Source organism: Camelus ferus, chromosome 7, assembly GCF_009834535.1.
Source record: "Camelus ferus isolate YT-003-E chromosome 7, BCGSAC_Cfer_1.0, whole genome shotgun sequence".
In the NCBI taxonomy this organism is placed as follows: domain Eukaryota; kingdom Metazoa; phylum Chordata; class Mammalia; order Artiodactyla; family Camelidae; genus Camelus; species Camelus ferus.
This window is the reverse complement of record NC_045702.1, coordinates 67,018,229-67,037,306: the sequence shown is the minus strand read 5'-3', so window position 1 is coordinate 67,037,306 and position 19,078 is coordinate 67,018,229. Positions and strand designations below refer to the sequence as shown.

The 19,078-nt window shown below is 37.8% G+C and overlaps 1 long non-coding RNA gene across 1 annotated transcript in view; it reads right to left on the bottom strand.

Moving 5' to 3' along the window:
• Positions 1 to 19,078, bottom strand: part of LOC106730591 — a 359,458-nt gene that overhangs the window by 70,920 nt on the left and 269,460 nt on the right. The window contains exon 14 of the long non-coding RNA XR_004321574.1: positions 12,284 to 12,335. This is a non-coding gene — a long non-coding RNA (uncharacterized LOC106730591). The remainder of the gene's footprint in view (positions 1 to 12,283; positions 12,336 to 19,078) is intronic.

Here is a 19,078-nt window from a genome sequence, read left to right as displayed (position 1 = left end):
ATACACAGAACCAAGAAGGTAGATGTAGAAGAGACTGCGGTGATTTAGAGTCCTGGTGTCCTTTTTGGGGGGAAATTAATGCTTCCAGTTCCTAGAATTTCAGGTTCTGCAGTTCTAGACGTCTTACTCTCACAGAAAATAAATGCTTCCACAAGAGGACTCAGCCAGAGCCCCAGTGAATTGCCACTCATTCCCCAGCTGCTGACTATTGTCTGCTGAGCTCAGAGCTGAATTGCCCTCTGAGAAAGATCTCTGCCTCACCCAAGGTTACACCTCCCTCTCCACGACAGCCTGCATCAAATGTCCTGACAGCCTTACCTCAGTTGGGGACATCTCTGAAGGACTCTCCCAGATCTAGAGTTTCACTTGTGCCAGGTGAAGCCTCTCCTGCAGCTGTCTTAATAGTTTAACTTCTCCGCCTACCCAGTCCTGCTTCCCTCACTCCCTCACAGATGCTGGTCCCAAGAGTACTTCCTATGCAGCCGCTTGCTGCAGAATTTCCATTTTAGCACCTACTTCCAGCCAAACTCAAACTATGAAAGGTACCACAGATCTCAGTCTCATCTTTAAAAACTTGTCCCAAATTCTCTACCTTTGATTTTTCAGGCCACTTCATATCAAAGTTCTAAGGTTGTTGTGGTGGTGGTGGTTTATTTATTTATATATTTTTATCCTTGCTTACTCTTACATTAAAAAACAAAAAACAAACAAAAAATATATATATATATATGAAGTGGTGGCTCATGCAATCTGGCAGTCAATTTTCAGGGTACATTTATATTTGCCAGAAATGATCACTTCATCAGAAGCAAATATCACCCCTGAATGAAATTACCTATTTCCCCTACCACCACATTGTAGATGGAACACAGTCTGACTTTCTCTGTACATCTGAGTGTTACAAAGGGAAAAACAGCCACAAAACTACTGTTCAATTTAAAACAAAAGGATATACCTTTTAGCCAAATCCCACATATCATCTCCTGGTCTATAATTGCATCACTATAAACAGCAGTTTCCTTGTTCCTCTAAAATTGCTCCAAAGATTAATGTGCAGGCTTTCTTATAATTTTAACAAATGTGCAGAGGTGGTGAGGCCTTCCTCCCTTTTCAAGTTTGAACAAGGGTTTTGTGAATTATAAGGACTATTGAACTTTTTCACACATCATTAAATCTTTACATACTTTCAGAACTTTCTGAAAAATCTCCTCACTTTTCAAATCCAGTCAGGATATAGGTACTGCCAAAATAAATAGGCTGTTAAAATAAAACTCTGACTAGGCCATTATATAGGTGAGATAAACAGTATTGCCAGGTAAAGTCTTTCTTGTTAAATTGGTCTTTTTCTCCCCAGCCTCTTTTCTTCCTTAAAGTTGTCTAGCACCATGAAAATTCATAGATCTCAAGTGCTGGTCTTTCCTTCTATTTTTTGCCCCCTAGTTTCAAAAGGATTGCCTTCCAGAGCAAAAAAGCAATGTTCTGGTTGGCTTCTAAACCATGTATTTTAAAGTAATTGGGAAAACTAGAAATGGGTCACCAGACAAATTTCTCTCTGTATCTTTAAAGTGTGCACATTAAGAAATTATAGTCACGGAATCCAAGGTGTTTCTTGACACATCAATATGTGGTGTCTGAACAAGACATACGAGAGCAGGACATCAGTTTCACTGCAAGTGGTACATGACAGTGTCAATATCTTTAGTCAGTCTCTACCCCCAACTCATCTTTCTTCCCAACGTATCCTTCATGTCCCTTGATTCTAATGATCAGCAAATCCTAAAGTCAATTATAGAATCCATCTCTCATTTTTTTCTCCAATACTGCATATTTTGTTCCCATCACAGATACAAGTGCTATGTCATTTTTAAAAAGACATGAAAATAACTTTAGTGTAGAGTAGATTGATCTATTATAACTGGCCTAAACATAAAATCAATATCCAATGTATGCAGGACTGAAGAGAAGAAATTTTCTTTAAATTTTAAGAAAAACAAGTTTGTAATTTGTAACATGACATCCAATGAAATCCATCATTTAATGTCTATTTAGGCAAATTATACTTAGGAAACTATAAATACTTCCTATTTGTTTTTCTCTTCTCTCTTCCTGTCTTTCTTTCTGCCTGTAGGTGTAATATTTGTTTTAGGACCTCAAACATAGCACTGCACCAGTCCCATAGAAAGCTTTCAATAGGAAATCAATGAGTAATTGAATTTAAAATTGATTGAATTTAAAATGTTACAGCAATAAATCTGCATCATCAGAAAGGCAAACCTATTTCCCAAACAAGATCTAATAAACACACCAACTGCATTATGTGACTTCATTGAAAATTAAAGCATTTAAGAGGCTCACAGAGCAATATATAAAAATAAATCTAGTAACTGGTTGAATTATTTAGGAACTACAAGATCTTTTAACAAGCTAAGATAAATTTGAAGAAAAATTTTATACTTTTGCTCTTATTACAAAATCCAGTTAAATACTAATCTCACATTAGGTGAACAGTATATAATTCTCATATTAAAAAAAAAACTGATAGTGCAAGACTGTAATTCAAAATGTATAGTCCACAATATTAAGTCTGGCCAACTCATAAAATCCAAAGAGTGTCTATTCACTCAGAAGTCACTGTCCAGCGGTCCCTGGAATCTATGGCAGATTGAGTAGAACTAGTAAAGCGAGAAATGAACAGGCCTGAAGCATTTAGAAGTGAAAGTGACAAGTTACACCAAACTGAGCACTGTAATAGCTTTCTCACAGTGCATGGCAGTGGGAAGTGTCTTTCACTCAAGTTTCAGTATGGTCCACTAGGAGTTTAAAACCCTGGTGTGGTTGCATGAGATTAAGGAATTCCACTGGACTGCATTCAGTTCACTAAGTGAGCAGATCACCTCTCCTCTGCCTGCTCTGTGTACCACCTTTGTAAATTAGTGACAACCTCATCACCCCTTGCACCTCAGCAGATAACATGATGTTTAACTGGAAAATATCTATAAATAATTATAGAACGTTGTGACTGTCCTAAAGTGAATTTGTTCTTTAAACCTTACTAAGGTATTTGTAGCCACATTTGAAATTCACCACAAGTGCATAATAACCTGGTATTTTGGTGGTGTTTATTTTTTTCCTTTGTCTTACTTCATACCTGCTGAGAGTTCTGAGTAACGTGAGAGACTTAGTCCTCAGCCTCACACAGTTTATCTCCTCCCTCAACACTTTTACTATTCAATAAGTAAATAAATAAATAAATAAGACAGATAGACACCTGGAAACTACTTGTAACAAGAATAATTTATTGATTCATTTATTTATCCACAAGACACAATCTCTCTCATTCATCAAGCCCTCTTTCAGACTTTGGAAATACAACGTATGAAATGAGTATGATATGGTTTCCAATGCTAAGATCTCACAAACCCTAGCCTAGAGATCCCTGAGGGACTGGACTCTTCCCTATTCCTGGGAATAATCATCATCAACCTCTCACTCAGGGCCTTTAAGAAGGGACCTAGGACTATACATCATGAGCAGCTCTGGCTTTTTGTGGAAACAGCTTGTCCCCAGATCACAACCCATTCCCGGACCTTTGCCTTTCTCCAGTCAAATTCCTATGGCCTCTGCACTCTAGAATTCACAACAGTCCAATTCTACAGTGAGGTGCTAAGCGCTTCCACTGCATGGCTGTGCCATCTGTCTTCAAACCTTGGCTCTGTTATTGATTAGCTATGTACACTAAGGCAAGTATGGAAAAATTCTATGCCTCATTTTTCTCTATTGTAAAACTGAGGTAATAGTAGTACCCAAGGTGTTGGGAGACAGAAGAATTAATATGCATAAAGCACACAGAATGGTGGGTGGCACCCGGTAAGGACTCAGTGGCTACCAGGTATCATCACCACCATCATCATGACTGTGTGCACAGATAAACTTACAGGTGGTTGGTAACAAAACGCTTAATACTGAAGAATCTATTCCCAAAAGCCAAGTGACCCAATCAGTTTGAATATTCCCTCACAATCCTCTCTGTATTATAATACGCCAAGAACAACTAACTTGATATTACAGAATGAGCCTTCATAATTCATAGATTTTCCCTAGCAATCAGAAATTTTGATCTCAGAGCCAAAGAGACTGCTCTCTAGATCGCTCCTCTGAGCTGGATGGTACTTGTATTTGCCCACAGCTGGTGCCTACAGTAGTAATGTCTTTGCATATAAACTATACAGAGTCAAAACAGTCTCCCACCTCCAGCATTCCTCCACAGTAAATGGGTTAATCCGACCTCTACAGTTTCAGAAGCCAGAAACCTTGTTTTTATCCTTGATCTATCCTTCCTAGAACTTTACTTTCCACATCTGTCTAATCAATCATGAATCCCATTGGACTTTATTTTTGAGATATCTCTAGACTCCATTTTTTTGTTTCCCTTCTCATCCCCAGCTATTATAATCCTTTTCTGAACTATAATAAATTATGCCTTGGCCATTTCTACATGTCTTAAATTTATTCCCCCTACAGGCATTTATCTATTGAAAACACAAATGAGACTATGTCTCTCCTCTCTCTTATAAAAAAGACTGATGGTCTCTGGAATGAAATCCAAAATTATTGTCATGAATTCCAAAGATTTGTACTCTAGGATCTGTAGATAAACTACAACCCATGCCAGTAAACATCTTCCCCCGTTTCTCTCACAAATCCACCAGGCAACTGAGCCTTCTTCACTTTCACGACTGTGATTCTCTCTGGTGAGAAAGCTCCCTAACCCACACATTGCCCCTATCCTTCTGACCTAGTAATGCCTATCCATACCTCAACTATTCACTTAGATCACTTTCTTAGAGAGATCAGACTAGGTCATTCATCTTTTAGAAATCATTCTTCTCCATTAAAATGTCCACAAATGATAAATGCTGGAGAGGGTGTGGAGAAAAGGGAACCCTCCTATACTGCTGGTGGGGATGTAGCTGGTGCAGCCATTATTGAAAACAGTATGGAGATTCCTCAAAAAACTAAAAATACACTTACCATATGATCCAGCAGTCCTACTCTTGGGCATATATCCAGAGGGAACTCTAATTCAACAAGATACATGCACCCCAGTGTTCACAGCAGCACTATTTACAGTAGCCAAGACATGGAAACAACCTAAATGTCCACTGACAGATGACTGCATAAAGAAGTCATAGTATATTTATACAATGGAATACTACTCAGCCATGAAAAGAGACAATAATGTCATTTGCAGCAACATAAGTGGACCTAGAGATTGTCACTCTAAGTAAGCCAGAAAGAAAAATACCATATGATACCACTTATATGTGGAATGTAAAAAAAGAAAAAAGACACTAACGACCTCAACTACAAAACAGAAACAGACTCACAGACATAGTAAACAATCTTATGGTTATTGGGGGGAAGGGGATGGAAGGGATAAATTTGGGAGTTGGAGATTTGCAAATGTTAGCCATTATATATAAAAATAGATAAGAGATAAATTTCTTCTGCATAAATAGCACAGGGAACTATATTCAATACCTTGTAGTAACCCTTAATGACAAGAATATGAAAAGGAACATATGTATGTGTATCTATGACTGAAACACTGTGCTGTACACCAGAAATTGACACAACCTTGTAAACTGACTAGACTTCAGTAAAAAAAAAAAAAAAAAAAAAAGCATTCTTCTTCTTGACACTTAGCGCTGATGTAATTCTATTATTAATTCTATAATTTATTGACAGTAGTCCTCCCTTATCTTTGGGGGATAGGTTCTAAGACCTACAGTGGATGCCTGAAACCATGGATAGTACCAAACCCCAAATATACCATTTTATTCCTATACATTTATACCTATGATTTAAGTTTAACTCATAATTTAGGTTCAGCATGAGAATATTCAACTTGCTAGCCAGCCTCACTGCACTTTGGGAGCAGTAAGTCAAATAAGGGTACTTAAAACACAAGCACTTCAATACCTCGACAGCTGATGTGGTAACTAAGAAGGCTGCTAAGCGACTAATGGGCTGGATGCACCACTGGACAAAGGGATGATTGACATTCTGGGCAGGATGGAGTGGGATATTGAGAGGCTTCACCCCACTACTCAGAACAGCACACAACTTAAAACTTAGGGATTGTTTATTTCTGGAATTTCCCATTTTATATTTCAGACCATGGATGACCACGGGTAACTGAAAGTATGGAAAGCAAAACCTCAGATAAGGAGGGTATGACTACTGAATTAATGTTTCCTCAAGTTTAATGTAAGTTCCGTGGGTGGGGTGGGGGCTTTTATCTTCTACTCACAGTTGATTCCTGTAGAAATTCAACATTGTTTTTGATGCACAAATAGTTAATTCATGACTTAATTTATTATGAGTCTGCAGAGTTACTTAGGCCAATTAACATTTCAGAGAGCTCTGATTTACTAAAATCTAAAATCTTGCTTTTTAATTCCACATTTAATTTCAGAGTAAGACAGAACCACCCCCACCTCCTAATGTTTCACTGTTCCTTTATTAACAGCAAATTCAGGTCTCAGTCCTGAAAATTTGCCCAACTCTTCACAATAGAACAATGATTAGTACTTTATTCACATGCTAAAGGAATGAACATCATATTTTGTACAATAAAAAGATATAAAAAGTTACTTCCACCTTTGGGAGCTTCCATTATGCCTGAAATGGAAGGAGCAAATAAAAACACCAGTTTCAAGGACCTCAACAAGCATGGAGTGTGAGAAATTTAAAACTGTCCTTAAATTTTCTAGGAAAACACATGTTTTAACTGTGAAGAGAAATCTGTAAAGTATTTCTACCTTTATATGACACTGTATCCAAACCCTGTATTAAGGCATTCTCTTTACGCTCTCCTTTACATTTGCCTGGGGCAGTGCCTCTTGCAGGGTAATTTTTCTGCAAGAAATCTTTAAGATAATTAACAAATTTTAGCCCCCTACCCTTCCAATGCTAAATTAGCAAAAGTAAATATACTCTTGGTAAAAGTTTCAAAACGTTATTAATGAATCAAACCAAATTATTTTTTTAATTTCAGGAAAAATACTTCATCTGTGTTTTCCACTTACATTTGTAGCCACTATTCTTCAGCTTTCTTGAAAGAGACTCCTTTTTCTAAGAGCAACTGAAATGTTTATGTTCTTTTAAATTCTCACTTGGCAATCCTGGTAGATTCCATTTTTATTTACCAAATATTTGCTTTCCCTCCTGGGAGAGGATTGTACTTCTTCACCCCTCAGGTGTCAGGACTAGTGGCTTGCTTTGACTATAGAAATGGGACCGGAAGTTGTATGTATGTGCTACAGGCAGAAGCTTTAAGGGTCCCTTCATTCTTCATCCTTCTCCCTTTTCCCTCTGAGTAATAATAAATGAGGTCCCTTAAACAAGCTGTGTGGGAAGGCTGTGTCCCAGAGATTTTTTTTTTTATCTTTGAAGAGTCAAATCCTACCCCCTACGCCATGGCATGGAGCAAAAGAAAGACACAGTATCTGTTACTATCAGTCATTGAGGTCTGAGGGGCTTGTACTGGAGCAGAACCCCATCTCCCGGGACTGGTAGAGCTATCTCATTTCCTCACTCTATTCCTGCTCTCTAGCTCTGTTATCATAGCTTTAGCTCCCACCTATATATTAATTATTTCCCCAGAAAATCTGTATCTCCACCAGGAACAGTCACCTAATCACTACATACATTTCCTGTCTGCCTCCTGAACAATTTCATCTGGGTGTGTCTCAGTCAATTGATAATCATGACAGAAACTAAATCTGTTTTTTTCTTTTAAAAATGTCATCTCCTTTCCCTTCCTCCAATATTACTCATCTGTAAGAATCGTCCTTAACTGCTATTTCTCTCAACCCCACTCCCTATCCAGTTGATTGACAAGTTTTCTCACTTCTGTGACCCAAAATGCTATTTAATTTATTCCATTCTCTTTATCTCATTCCCAAAGTTCTGGTTTAGACATTATTTATCTCCTAGGATTTAAAAATAACCCATATTGTCTCTACTTCCAATCTTGCACAATTTTAATTTATTCTCCAAATTTTCACCAGCCCCATCTTTCTAAAATTCAAATGCCATTTTATCACTTCACTGCCTGAAAAGCACCAGTGGTAGCCCCAGCATTCTGTGGAGTCCAAACCCTTAGCACACAGCATCTGAGACTCTTCATGATCTGACTTCGAGCCACCTTTTTAGTTTTATCCACAGATACACCCCCACATTCATCTTCCAGTTTAGCCAACTTCTTCTGAAGGTACCATATTCTTTAAAACTTGCTCTTGTCATATTTTTGTTTATGAATGTTGCTTCGCTCCCAACACCAGGCTGGCTAACTCTCCTCATCTCTGTGAGCCAAAGTCACAACTCTAGGGGTCACCAAAAGCAGGAAGCAGACAGAAGTGAGCCCTCGTGGACCCTATTCAATTCATGGATCTCATGTAAAAAAAGAACATAGTCAGAGGGATACAAATAAAACTGAAGCTTAGTAAGTCATAAAAACAAACGAGATACAGGATCTTTAAAGCAAGGACTCATCAAAAATATGAAGTGAAAAAACCCAGTTGTGTAAGAATGAAAAATGTTCTGTTGGATTTAGCTGTTACACGGAGTAGTGGGTACAGAAGCCAGTTTGCAGTAGGTTAAAAAGTAAATGGAAGGTGAGACTTGGAAATTTTAAGTGCAAACAACTCTCCTAACAAAGTGTGGCGCCTTCAGGATGGAGAGACATGCTCAAAGAGCTAGAGAGACACAACAGGAGGAGAGAAATTTCCTCAGGAGAGGATATCAGAGGAGGATTTGGAGACAGATTAGTTAGAGCTGCAAGAGGGAAATTAAGAGTCAAAGGGACTCTAATTTTTTTAGACCCACCCTCCCTCACTAAGGGTGGGTCTCAGACACTGGAATTTAGAGAGACATGGAGTCGTTGAGAAACAGATAGGGTTTTGCCAATGTAAGAGGAGGCGTGAAGGAGACAAGTTTATGTTTAGTCATGTCCAGTTTATAGTGAGAGTGGCACCACGAAGTAGAAATATCCGACAGGCAGAAAATATTGTGCCATAGTAGACGAAAGGTCATCGCTGACCTTTTTGCAAATCACATCTTTTGATTTCCTAAGAAAACAAGACTGAGAAACTATCAGATTCTTCTTAGAGTGATGAAGAGTTGCACTTACCACATTTCAACCTACATTTCAAAACAGCATTTTGAATTTGACTTCACCAAGAATCTTGACAAAAACCATCCGACAACATAAAACGAATTTTCTAACTTAAAAAGAGGAAACGATACACAAAATCATATGTGAACGGTGTAAAGAGCTGGACATCGTGTAAATCAAGCATCACACACGCACACGCACACACGCACGCACACACACACACATGCAGCCACAAGTAAATCCTCGAAAGAGACAGGCAGAGAGGAGATGGAGGTTTTGTTTTGTTTTGTTTTGTTTTGCTGGAAAACAGCCATATTTGGGGTATAGAATGAGCTTTCCTTACTGGAGTCACCTGACTCCTTTGAAATTAATTTTCCCTTTGCTAAACTGACTTAACAAATCAAGATCCCATCCCCAATATGTACAGGGTATCCTTGAAAATTAGTTAGATGTTGCTTATAAAGCACATGTCACCTTAGCAAAAGTCATTCTCTAGCTATAAATTATGAATCTATATATGAACATAGAAAAATAAAACTGAATGCTGGCTATAATACATTGCATTGGAAGAGTATTATTTCCAAGAGCTCAGCATTGTTTCTAATCAAAGCTATCTTTCCTTAAACCCAATTTCTAGAGATTCTGTAGGTTTCTTCTGCCTAAGAAATATTTAAAACTCTGTTGACACAACACCTCTTGCTTGGGACTTTGAGATTGGATCATGCGTTGTTACAAATACTTAGGTTTGGTGTCGTAATGTCTTGGAGAAACCTTATTTTATCGAATTTTTCTATGCAATTTGGACTTTATTTTCTCAGAGATGTGATAAAACTGTACGTGGAGAGCTACATAGTCCATTACTCTTGCAATACTTCTGCATATATTGTCACTGAAAACGAAATAGGTCTGTGTTTACAACATCAAAAATCCCTAAGATATATGAATGTTTAAAGGATTTCCACAATCGAGTGGCTCCCAAATTCTTATAACATTTTCATTTCCTTTTTCATCACTGATTTCTATTAGAAAAACATACGTGTTCCTACCATTAGGGGAAAAAAAAGTAAAACAACGTTTTTTACGCTCTGATTAATGTTGACATTTCAAACATTGCACAAAGGCACTGCTTCTGATATTTTAACTTCTAGTTTTCATAGCCCTTTACAAGTCTGATTTTTCCTTTTTCATGCTGCATCACTTTAATTTATTCTTGTTACTAAGCCCCAGAAACAGATGAAACAGCTCTGGACTTGCAGACACCATTTGACCAATTACTAGTTGGCAGAGAGGGGAAGCACTTAGAGCTCTCTGGCAGCCTGTGTAAAATGCACCAGTCACCTCCGTGTAGAATGGGGGTAAGGGTCCAAAACAAGAAAATACACCATTACAATTGCTACTAATAAGTCTCAGGGGAATTTAGCTTGAATCAGAAAGTTCTAGTTCATTGTCTTTTATCACTTACAGTCACAACACGGTGCTCAATTATTTTTGTTACTATCTTCAGCCATGCCATTACACAATGTCTTTTTCTCTTTTGTGAAAATTATCTAGTTCTTGCAATAATTAACACAGATAGAGACCAGACAGCTATTTTAAGATGAGCATTTTAATGCTTAGGTCAACTAAGTAGAGCATGTTAAAGATCAGAGAGTCTTTTTTAGATACTGACTCAAGAAAAATAATGAAGAGTATAAAATGGTGAAAAAAGTTATTTTCTGACATTAAAAAAAGTAGTCAAAGTCAGAAAACCATTCCAGATGCAGAATCCTCTTGACAATGTTATATAGATAAACTAAGTTCTAAGTTGTCTAGCTTGCTTTTGTATTTTTCTGCCCAATTAAAACACAGCCAGGACAGGTAGACACCCAAGAAGGCCACTCATTCAGCACCCAAAGGAACACTCCCCAACCATTTATACTCGGGCCCGAGCAAAGTCTCAGAGCCGTATGAAGGCCAAAAATGTAACAGCTACTTATGAATTTAGAGATTGAAGGCAAATGCCTAAATAATTCATTTAAGATAGGCAAAAAAAATGTTATCTTCCTGTATCAAGATCAATTTAAAATGTAAATAATTTATGTAAATTATCACAATATTGCACTGTATTTTGTATAGTTAAACACAATTCTTCGTGGTACTTTGCATTTATGTGACCTCTCTATAACTAATTTCTTAGAGAAGCCTTTTCTAATGACACAATTTTTAAAGGAACAGTAGCCCCTCTCCATGGAGAGATTAGTTCACTCCCTACTCCCTTTAGTTTTTCCCTTTACCTGAAATAACAACATCTGTGTATTAGTCAGCTTGGTTCCTTTCTGCTCCTTTCCCCCGATGATGTAAGCTCCTGGGATAGAGAGGACACCTGCTTTATCCGTCCCTGTGTCCCGGCCCCTAGAACAAGGTCAGCCACACAGATGCTCACATGCTTCCCAGATGAGTAACAGCTGGCTACTTTCACATACGTTTACATTTCAGTCAGAATTTTTTAAAGGTATGCTTTTCAACTGAATTGGAAAACCTTATTTTATCTCCTCCCCAAACCGATTTAAGTCATTATAACAATCGTAACAATCAAAAAAAGAGGAAAAGTGCACACATGTATCAGTAGAACATTCCTTCTATGTTTAGTCTTTCACGTCTGAGCTGACCCACCTGTCTGGTGAATGAGGCACATGACATCTGCTTTTGCCCTGCATTTGCAGGTGTGGGGTCAAAGTTACTGTCTCACACTGGCACCATTTGAAAGGGTATCTTCCCCAACACTTGATATTATCTTAAAATGTTAAGCCAGAATTACTGTGGTGACTGTTTTCACAGCCGCAAAATAAAAGAATGAAAACGTCGGTGTTAATGAAACCTTACCTTGATCTCCTCAGGAGCTAGTCACGTCCAGGTCTCCAAATCTGCGCTGCTGGTGTGTGTGTGGGGGGGGACTTACCTTAGTGTCTTTCTTCACTTTAAATGAAAGTTAGTATTAGAAACATTTGTCAAATACCCAACTGAAGCCATGAATATAGTTCAGTCAAAAAAATTACATTAAGGATCGATATCATTTATGTCCACTTAACACTTAAATTCCCAAAAAGGAATCAGAAGTTTTACCTTCAGGAAAGCTGCTGGGAAGTCCTGGGCCTCCTAGGGAATGCTCACCTTCCTAGGGGAAAGAAGAAATCAAAGACTCACACAGGGAAGGGAAGGCAGAAGGGAAGGCAGCAATTAGTCCGCTGCTCTAGAACCAGTCACAAAGCACACACAGATGGAGACAATCCCTGCCTTGTGAGGGCGATCTCACAGAAGGCCCTGATCCCAAACCCCGCCTCAATACTCCTTATCTGTTGGTATTATTTCCAATGCTGTTAGCTCAAGTCTCTGTTCCCTGTTGATACGAGTGAATACCCTGGAGAAATTGTAACTTGAATTTGACTGGTTAACCTTATTCAGGGAAGAGGGAGGAATAAACAAGAAAAACTGGAAGGGTTAAGTAAAAAGCACAGTGGCTGGTAAGACTTAAAAGACCACTTCATATATTCACACAGTGTTAACTTTTACTCTTCTCTCTTTCCTTTCTCTGAAGTCAAGCAGTGAAGAAACTGCTAAGCATGCTTTTGGCTTTTCCATTTCTTTTGTTCTTTACAACATGCAGATCTGTTTTAAATGTGATGGATCCAAGAATTTCACTGCAAATAAAAATTGCAGTACAATGACAGTGTGCAGAGCCTTCAGCAGTTTCTGGAGCTTGCAACAAAATGCCACTGAATTTTACCTAGCATATTGTTATTTGAAATAGATTGTTTCTCTGTCCCCTCCACCATAAAAAAAAAAAGTTTTTTATCATTCCAAAAGCCAGTATTATGTCTAAACTAACCAGTCATGAAAATATAACTTCATGAATGGGATTTAGCTTTTATCTCAACAATAGCAAAGTATTAGCAATATAGCAAATAAGGAACTGAACTTTTGAGGGTTATTTTATGGGGTTCCTGACTCTATCATGTAATATTTTTAAAATAGAGAGTTGTACAAAGGGAAAAAAAAAAAGAAATAGGCTAGACCAAGATAGACACACAGAGACAGAGATACAGAAACAGACACGCGGAGACAGACAGATGGAGACAGAGAAAGAATGAATCAGGTCTAATCATAAACAGAAGTTCAAAATAGTTTAATTTTTTCCTTTGGCACCTGTAACCTCCTTCCAAAGCTGATTCTTTCTGTCCTTCCTCTTGCTCCATTCCCCTCTACCCAGCCCCCTGGAGTTACTCTGTACAACACATCTTCCAGAGAAACGTTAGGAGAAAATGGAACTAGGATTTTAGTAGATACTCTAAGCTAGGTGTGTTCTGTATGCTATCTCAGGTAATTACAAATTTCTGGTTAAGTGTCATCATACCCATTTCACAGATAAGGAAGCCAAGGTTTCATACTATGTTCACTGTTACCCAGCTTATAAGTGGGAGATCTGGATCGAGGTCCTGTCTTATCCAACCTTAAACCCCATCATTTCAGCCCAGTGCACTCTCTCCCTCTGCCTCTTTATCCAGAAGTACTTTCATTTGGCCAGCAATTGGACTGAATTAACTAGTTCCACCAGAGCCTGAATAATGAGCGAGACTTACTATGCTTTCCCTCCAAGGAGCACATGTATTTACACAGAATAAAACATCCCTGATTAATGAAGGATTTCCTAAGGTAAAATTTCTGGGCTAAGCAGCACTTTCCTGGCAGAGTGGCACTGGGACTGAATGCTCCGGCTGCTTCATTCAGCAGGCCATAGCCCTCAAATAGTCAAATATATTTAGCCCAAACAGACAACTAGGCACCGTGCTACACAGTATATTTTGGGGGGATTGTTACTGGCAGGCTTTGAAGCAGTTGCAATAACATTTGGGAGAACAGTGTTTGTGGAGGGAATTTGGTTCAGTTCTTAATAAATGCGTTTGTCATGTTTCTAATTTTCTTTCTGTATCCTTCAAATGCTGTTGCTTCCAAGGTTTAAAACGAGATAACCTCAGTTTGAGGTTGTTATTGTCTCTCATCTCCTGGAGGATTTCCAGAGAGAGAGGAGCAACCTGTATTCTCAGCAGTAACAGGCTTTTCCAAAGATATTAATGCATCACTTTCTAGGGGCTTTGAACTGTTTTAGTCACGCAACAGGGAGTAATAAATGAACCTCGCTTTGTAGCAACTTCTTCAACCACAAATGGTGTTAATACCAGCATCTCACTGGGCAGCTGTCTCGAGTAATTAGCTTCACATACACCAAGCAGTCTAAGAGTTAAGGGTCAAGTTCCAAAGCCAGATTTCCTGACCTTGAATCCCCCTCTGTTAACTCGTAGGTGTGTGGACTACATTAACACACTTTGCTTTTCTTTAGGCTTCTACTGCATTAGAAGGGAATAATTACAGCACCCACCTAATGATTCCTGATTAAATGAGCAATGTATATTAAGTGTATAAAAGAGTGCCTGACATATTCTGTTATTATAGATGAAATGTCTTTGCAATTCACTTAAGACTTCTGAAATGTGCTGTTACTGTGTTGCATCGCGTGCTGCAAGAAGGGGTTCAGTGTCGTCATATTCTTCAGAACAAAAGTGTAAGAAGAACTCTGAGGCTGGTGGAACAGAAAGGGAGCCCTGCTGGCTTCCTGGAACTACCAAGTCAACCCTTTATTTTCTAAATCTGAACCTTTTGTTATGCGAAAATCAAATCAAATACTGTACTTGATTAAACTGAATTTTACCTGCCACTGAATTTAATCCTAAATGATACATGCAGTCTCTCCACAAAATCTCTCTTCAGAATGGAGACAAAGGAAGGTAAGTTCTCCCTCTACTTTTTGTTCCTTACTTTTTCTTTCAGTTTTATTGAGATGTAACTGGCATACACCACCGTATAAGTTTAAGATGTACAGCATAATGATTTAACATTCTTCATGAAATGATCACCGCAAGTTTAGTGAACATCCAACATCTTGTATATACACAAAATTAAATAAAGAGAGAAAAAAATCTTTCCTGTGATGGGAACTCTTAGGATTTACTCTCATACATAATATACAAGAAATGCTAATTATATTTAACATGTTATGTATTACATCCATAGTACTTATTTTTTCTCACTCTACTTTTTTTTTTAATTCAAGTATAGTCAGTTGGCAATTCTGTGTCAATTTCTGGTGTACAGTATAATGTTTCAGTCATACATATACCCACATATATTCCATTTTATATTATTTCTCATTATAGGTTACTACAAGGTATTACATAGTTTCCTGTGGTATACAGTATAAACTTGTTGCTTATCTATTTTATATAGTAGTTCTTCTAATTAATGACCTAGTTCTGAAATCCAAGCCTGTTGACTCTCTATGCCATGAAAGATTTCCCAATACATGAAAAAGCTTATAGGAGAGAACTGGGAAGACATTTATTTCTTCAAACATACACATTTAGAAGAGCCAGAAGAAACTACCAGAGTTTAACACCTTGAACTACAGACATTTACATTACATTAAAGTGCTTCATTGCATTAAGAGCAGCTAGGATTTGGAGTTGAAAGTAACTAGCAGGGGGCTAAAAATACTAAAAAGTCAAATATGTATCTTCCTGAGATAATCCCCCATTAAAACAATCATAAAGGAATAGCTCTACCAGATATTAATATTATAAATCCACTGTAATTAGAACTGTGTGGCATTAGCATGTGAATAAGCAAACTACTCAGAGAGACTTAAGAGGATATAACTTAAATGTCCCACCCCCAAAAAAGGGAAGGGGGAATACATGAAGTGATGGATATGTTAATTAAATTGATGGGGGAATCCTTTTACAATGAATACGGATATCAAATATTACTTTTTACACTCTAAATATCTTATAATTTTTATTTGATTAAAATTAAATTGATCCAACTTTGTATGTAAATTTAGTATACAAAGATGTAATTAATATTACAGTCATGAAGTAATGAAGATCCTTTCCTTATACCATTCAGAAGGATTAATTCCAAACAGATCAGAAATTTAAGTAGCAAAAAGGAAACTACAAATATTAGACAAAAACATGGGTGAATTCCTCTATAACTTCAGCAATAGGAAATTTCCCTAATGACTCAAATCTAAATGCACAAAAGAAAAAGACTGTTAAATCTGAAAAATAGATCATGTAAAAATAAAAATGTTTCACATCAAAAAAATCCCCACCATAGTGGTGTAGGAAACAAAACACCATAGTTACACAGTAATATATGTCCAACTGATACACAAAATACTAAAGTCATTAAAATAAAGAAAAACTGGCAAGGTGTAAGAATGGATAGTTCACAGATAAGGAAACATAAGTGTCCCTTAACCACAGGAGAAGATACTCAACCTGATTCATTCTAAGTGAATGCAAATTAAAACTAAATTGAGTTTCCATTTCTCACTGACAGGTTAGAAAATATCAAAACTTTTGACATTATACTTTATTGACACGGTTGGGTAAAAATAGTCATTCTCAAGTATTGCTAATAGGAATGCAAAATAGTAGAACCCATGTTATAAAGAATCTGATGACTCAACACCTGGCAAAACTACATAAGAATCTGAAACCAAGGGTAGTCATCATTTTGCATTAATACATAATAAACTAAGCTGCCTTCGCTGATCAAGCTCGCTTTAATTGTTTCTACAAAAACTTGCATGTCCCCCAAACGTCACCTAGCCTCAACAATAAGATGTTTGCCCAAGTTGTTTTTTTTAAAAACTTGGACTCAGCTACATCCAGTTCCAGCACCAGCCAGTCAGGACTGATTAGCACCACAGATCATCCAACTGGACACATGTCCATTCAGAGAGCTTCTGATGTCAGAGGGCCATAAAACCCCACCCTAAGAACATGCTAACTCCATCATTTTCTGAACACGTGTCCCATAAAGAAGCCTGTAGCTAAGTCACGCCAGCACAGAATGACAAATTCCCTCCCTTTTTCTGACCTCCAACTACCTTTCCCTGGGCTCCCCACACCTCAGCTGCATCCTGTCTACACCCCAAGCCCCGCCCCTCTGTGGAGGTGGAATTGGTATTTCTTCTCCTGTTTCCTCACATGACTGCCTTGTGAATAAACCACCTTCCGCGGCAGACCTCAACATCTCAGAGTGTGGCTCGCACCGAAACACACTGACCCTCTGACTCAGCACTTCTGCTTCTAAGGGCCAACCGCAAAGGTGCGCTGGACGAAATTTTAAAGAGGCTGATGTTCAACGATCTTCATATGACAATGGAAACTGGTTACGTAACTATAGTTTGTCTTCAGAGGGGAGTACTGTGCAGCTGGTTAAAAATAAGAAATACCTGCTTTATGACTGAATGATCTCCAAGATATATTTTGTATGTGGGGGGAAAAAAGAAAACTGAGTAATAAAGTAGGATACAAGTGTATATACATGTAACTAAAACTGAAGGTCAAACTGTATTTTTGAATTAAAAACAGAGGCAAGGAGCAGCGTGCACCAGACAGTGACAACAGCTAGACTTCTCCAAACACACATAGTTTCATGAAGACTCTAAGTATTTTTACCAATTATAAAACAGAAATGAATTAAAATGACCTCAAAAAGCTTGGATGTGCAGTGAAAGCTTGGTGTACATTAAATTAATGGCATAATCACAAAAAAAGCTTTTCCAAGTTACTTTGAAATAGTTATTTCATACATTCCCAAATGGGACATGCACTCAGTAGGGAAAAATAGGGGGGGGGAGAGGGTCTAAAAATTTTTTTTTTACATTTTTTATTAATTTGTAATCATTTTACAATGTTGTATCAAATTCCAGTGTAGACCACAATTTTTCAGTTATACATGAACATATATATATATATATATATATATTCACTGTCGCGTTTTTTTCTCTGTGAGCTACCATAAGATCTTGTGTATATTTCCCTGTGCTATACAGTATAATCTTGTTTATCTATTCTACAATGTTGAAATTCCAGTCTATCCCTTCCCACCCTCCGCCCCCTTGGCAACCACAAGTTTGTATTCTATGTCTATGAGTCTATTTCCGTTTTGTATTTATGCTTTGTTTTTGGGTTTTTTTTTTTTTTTTTTTTAGATTCCACATATAAGCGACCTCATATGGTATTTTTCTTTCTCTTTCTGGCTTACTTCACTTAGAATGACATTCTCCAGGAGCATCCATGTTGCTGCAAATGGCGTTATGTTGTTGGTTTTATGGCTGAGTAGTATTCTATTGTATAAATATACCACCTCTTCTTTATCCAGTCATCTGTTCTGGACATTTGGGCTGTCTCCAGGTCTTGGCTATTGTAAATAGTGCTGCTATGAACATTGGGGTGCAGGTGTCATCCTGAAGTAGGGTTCCTTCTGGATACATGCCCAGGAGTGGGATTCCTGGGTCATACTGGTAAGTCTATTCCTAGTCTTTTGAGGAATCTCCATACTGTTTTCCACAGTGGCTGCACCAAACTGCATTCCCACCAGCAGTGTAGGAGGGTTCCCCTTTCTCCACAGCCTCTCCAGCATTTGTCATTTGTGGAGTTTTGAATGACGGCCATTCTGACTGGTGTGAGGTAATACCTCATTGTAGTTTTGATTTGCATTTCTCTGATAATTAGTGATATGGAGCATTTTTTCATGTGCCTATTGATCATTTGTATGTCTTCCTTGGAGAATTGCTTGTTTAGGTATTTTGCCCATTTTTGGATTTGGTTGTTTGGTTGTTTATTATTAAGTCGTAAGAGCTGCTTGTACATCCTGGAGGTCAAGCCTTTGTCGGTTTCATTTGCAAAAATTTTCTCCCATTCAGTAGGTTGTCTTCTTGTTTTACTTATGGTTTCCTTTGCTGTGCAGAAGCTTGTAAGTTTCATTAGGTCCCATTTGTTTATTCTTGGT